This window comes from Hibiscus syriacus, unplaced genomic scaffold, assembly GCF_006381635.1.
Source record: "Hibiscus syriacus cultivar Baekdansim isolate YM2019G1 unplaced genomic scaffold, ASM638163v2 tig00113726_pilon, whole genome shotgun sequence".
Taxonomy (NCBI): domain Eukaryota; kingdom Viridiplantae; phylum Streptophyta; class Magnoliopsida; order Malvales; family Malvaceae; genus Hibiscus; species Hibiscus syriacus.
In genome coordinates, this window is record NW_024063472.1 from 2725524 (window position 1) to 2730678 (window position 5155).

The 5155-nt window shown below is 30.3% G+C and overlaps 1 pseudogene; it reads right to left on the reverse strand.

Moving 5' to 3' along the window:
- Positions 1-1194: 1194 nt before the first annotated feature.
- On the reverse strand, positions 1195-3328 carry LOC120187827 (annotated as a pseudogene).
- Positions 3329-5155: the final 1827 nt, after the last annotated feature.

Sequence of the window (5155 nt, forward strand, 5' to 3'; positions counted from 1 at the left end):
ATTAACCGAGCAGAAATAACTCGAGAATAATTTAATTTATTATTGAAAAAAAAATATTTAGGGTGAAGTACTTATTTAATTAAGGTTATAATTAACGTTATATTATTTTATTTAGTTGCATGTTAAAAAATTTCGATAATAAAATTTTAAATTAAAAATAATTTGATCAATAAAATTCATAAATTTAATAATGGATTTATTATATAAATTGATATATGAATTTGACTAATTTTCTAAAATTAGTTCTTGATTTTTTTTCTCTTAAATTGATATTTAAACCTCCCATATTTTCCAAACACATGAAACATTGCAACCACAAAATTTTCAAGAAATTCAAAACTAAATAAATGGAGCCTATGCATTACCAAAGTTTAAAATTGGCACTTAAGAAGCCATAAAATAGCAATGAAATCCTTTAGAAAACTAGCAGTCCTTGAATATATATATATATATATATATATATATATATATATATATATATATATATATATATATATATATATATATATATATTCATGGGTTAATTATATATAGTTCCTAAACTATTATTTTTGTTTCGTTTTAGTATCTAAACTTTCATTTATTTCATAATCATACTTAATATTTACTTTTTATTTCATTTTAGTACCATTCCATTAAAAACTAATTATGACACTTTATTTTTATGGGTAAATTATATCATTCATCAATCAACTATCTTTTCACTCCTAGCTTGGTTACTAAAGTTTTAAAAAAATTCAATTTAATTACTCAACTTTCAAATTATTCTTATTTCTATCACTATGATTTATTTTATTAATAATTTTTGTGGCATGACACTTTTTATTTGTATTTTATTAATATATAATCAAAATAAAAAAATTGAAAGCTAGAGTGATTAAATTAGGAGTAATTTGAAAGTTAAGTAATTAAATTAATACAATTTAAACTTTAGTAATCAAAATAGGAGTGAGTAGATACTGAATGATGAATGATGCAATTTACCCATGAAAAAGGTGCCACGTACAACTCACCCTTTAAGCTTTTAACAATGACGTACTAAAACAAAATAAAAAATAAACATTAGGTCTGATTTTGAAACAAATAAATGTCTAGGTACTAAAAAGAAACTAAACTGATAGTTCATGTACTAATATGCAGTTTACCCTATATTCATTCTATCGTCAAGTTCAATAATTCCAGAGGCAACCAAGTTCAATAATTCCAGAGGCAACCAAGTTCAAGAGCTTCAGCAGAAGATGAAGAATCCTGGGGAAACTCTTCCTTTGAATCATGCTTCGAGAATCGCAGCATCTTCAACATAGAATGATCTTGAATCCGAGAACTGCAACTGATTTCCAATGTTAATGATTTGGACCGAATCAGCAAAGTTTGATACCGCAGCGTTCCATGAAAGACAAGTGTTGAAGCCATCAGTGATGTTCCATTTGATCGAAGGAACAGGTCGGCTGAGATGTCTCAACGGCGGTTACGGTTACACTGTCATGTGGTGAAGAATCCACCAATGGTGGCAAATCGTGTTCATGCAAAATCGACATCTTAACCCAGAAATATTCAACTTCTTTTTAAATACTCTACAAATAACCCACTCTTTATACGCTGAACATTTCCCTTGTAAACGATACTCATGCATCACCCAATCAGTTTTAATTTCCATTGGGAGCTCTTCCTTTGTAAAAAACCAAAGTTTTCTTCATCCCAACAACTGTCTTAGCCTCCAAAATCTCTTTATCTTTGCCGGTGGCTTTCCAGTAACCAGCTCCAGTTGCCCTGTTTGTTCTCAAACCAGTGGGGTATTTCCTGTCTCTCATGCAGAAAAAATACCATTCCTTTTCACCCATTTTTGCTTTCCCTTCATTAAAAAGGTCAGATTAAATTCTGGAAAAATTGTAAAGTTAGTTAATAAAACTGAGGATGGATTACTTACGAGGCAAATCCCAAGGCTCGAACTTGTTTAAATCGGCTTCAGCAATGACTACTGCGTTGAATTCCATTTTAATAACTTTCCGAGAAAGATAATGAGTTATCAACTCTTCATCTGTTGGGTGGAATCTAAATCCTGGAGGCAACTCAATCTGTGATGTGTTTTCCATTTCACACAATTTAGTTATGGAAGCTTCTACTGTTGGATATGGAAGGGTGGAGAGGAACAGAAGCTACTAAATACTAGCTTTGGGGAGGAGAAGCGTGGATGACAAGAAACTACAGTTTTAATATAAAAAAATAATTAAAATGTGATATCCAAATTTATAAATTTATGTAATATATATTTAAAGTCTCTTTGTTAGTTGTTAGTATTTGTTTAACCAAAGTCATCTACTATGCAATAAAAAACATATTTTATTAGTAGGAAAAGTGAAAAACATAGTTTAGTTGTTTTTCCTAAATGCAAGAAAAATATCAGCCAGACTCAGTTAAGGCTTTTATCACCATACAAATGTATACCACAGATTCTTTGATTGTTTCCATGTGAAAGAGCTTGGTGCTTATGGTTCAATGGATTATCTATCAGATATGTGTTCATAGGAAGCACAAAATGCATCTAACCTAAAAGCATATGTGAATGCTTGATTTTAGGCGGTTTTGTCATGCATGAACCAAACATATTGAATTTTAGTTTTCATTAACATATTGTTGGAAAATTTGCTCTCTCAAACCCTTTTTTATGCCAATAATACAACGTATCACCATAAATCTTAAAATAAACTAAAGAAATTCATATAAAATACTTTCTTTTAGAAAGAAAAAAAAATCAATCTTGAAAGAAATAACCAAACCGTCCCCATAAAAATAATCTATGTTGATTCTGTTAATTAACTATTCATTAGGCTTAATGCCCAAATACGTGCCTAAACTATACATTTTTTGCTAAATAAGTTCCTACTTTTTTTCTAAATAAGTTCCTACATTTTTTTGATCCTCAAGGTGCCTAACATTACAAACGTTAGCACTTTAGGTGCTCGGGACGTAAAGGTCATTAAACAAAAACTGTTATCCATTCATTTTCTTACACGTGCCCCTGATTATATTTTTTTCATTTTTCTATAAAATTTGAATATATTAAAATTAAAATAAATAAAACATTAATATTAATATTTTTAATCCTAATAATTTAACCTAAAAGTAAAAAACCTCCACCGCCCAATTCACCAACTACCACCTCCAGTTTATTCCCTATATGCTCTAATTCACTCTCCACCACCACCCTCACCTCCTCCATGTATAGAACTACCTCCACCACTACCACCATGTGTAGAGTACTCTCCACGATCACCATATTCCCCAATTTATTACAAGCCGCCCCCATCACCTTCACCTCCTCCACCATCAGTTCATCACCTTTCTCCCCCACCGCCCATTACTTACAAAAGCCCACCCCCACCATAATCGCCACCACCAGCTTCGGTATACTTCTGGGAAGGTATTCACAAAAAAAGAAAAATTAAAGAAAAAATCTAGCACTTTATATCAACTATGGGACCAAACTATCCATTAAACGCCATTGAAGAAGGGTCAAAGGCCTAGAAAAATAGGATTTAAAGAGGATTCAAACTTCAAAGGAGAAATTGTCTCTTTTATTCAATTGAGAATTGGTATGGGATCTTTAGTGTATTTAAAATAAAGAAAAAGACAGAGAGATTAGGTTGCAGAGAAAGTTGTATGTGTAGAGATGAATTTCACAAGAACACCATGAATTATCTTCATGCTTACAATGGCATAATTGAATGGGGGAGGGGGAGAGTTGTAGAGAATGGGGAATGAGGGTCGGGGTAAATTTTAAGGTTTTTACTTTTAGATTAAAATATTAGGATTAAAACATTAATATTAATGTTTTATTTATTTTAATTTTAATATATTCACATTTTATAGAAAAATGAAAAATATTTATAATCAAGGTCACGTGTGAGAAAATGAATGGATAATGGTTTTTATTTAACAGTCGTTACAATTCGGACACCTACAGTGCTAATGTTTGTAACGTTAGACACCCGAATGGGCTAAAAACAATGTAGGCACTTATTTGGCACAAAAGGTATAGTTTGAGCACTTATTTGAGCATTAAGCCTATTCGTTAATATCTTAGTAAATGTTAACCTACCAAAACTCATGTTTCGTATACAATTATTCTTCAAGAATATGATTGAACTAAATCATAATAAATATGAAATCAAAATTTAAGATCAATATACCAAATCATTAAGAATAAAATATTAGATGTGGAAGTGTACCTGAATTAATTTATAGGTCAAAATCCTTGAGCATTTCTTTGATTATGATCTTCCAAGAAGATAGTTTTCTCTTGCCGTAAAAACTTTCGAGAATAAGAGTAATACAAGTTAATATATTTCTTAGGAACCACTACCTCTTTATATAGACTGAATATTAGGTCAATATTTTAAGTATTTATAATTATGTCCCTCGTCAAATTATAAATATAACTTACGATATCTACATTTTAATTTGAGACACTTTAGTGCCTATAGTACAATTAACTTAATTAGTTAATTAATTTTGTGGCATACTTTATGATAACATTGTACATTATACTTATGTGGCCACAATTATGGATTTTAATCCAACAATCTGTCACTTGTACAACATATGTTTCTAACAATATACAACATTATTTAACTCATAATTTACAATCATATAATAAGTATTTTGTAATAATCTTGTCCATTAACTATATTTGTATAGGATCATAACAATTTTAGTAAATGTTAACCTACAAAAGTTCATGTTCCATATACAATTATACTTCAAAAATCATTAGTAGATATGACTATTTGTCTTGTAACATTGTACTGACCTTACATATAGTTGCATTTAAGTTGCAAATTATGTAACACCCCAAATTTTGGACTAGGAGTTTCGAGTTTTCCCGAGAGATAAGTGAACCTTGTGGAGTTTGTAATTAAATTGTGGGCTAAAGTTTGGGTTTAATTGGGTTGGAATTAAGCTCAAGTGGTCTAAAAGGAGAATTTTTGTATATAAGGCCAATTACGAGGGACTAAAAATGTAATTATTCCATTTTTGAAAATTGAGGTCGATTTTCTTGGGATTTTATCACATGTTGGGTATGGCTTTCGGTGACAAAGGATGAAGGGCTTTTGTCTCTTCTCTTCATTTTCTTCTCTGTATCTTTTTATTCATG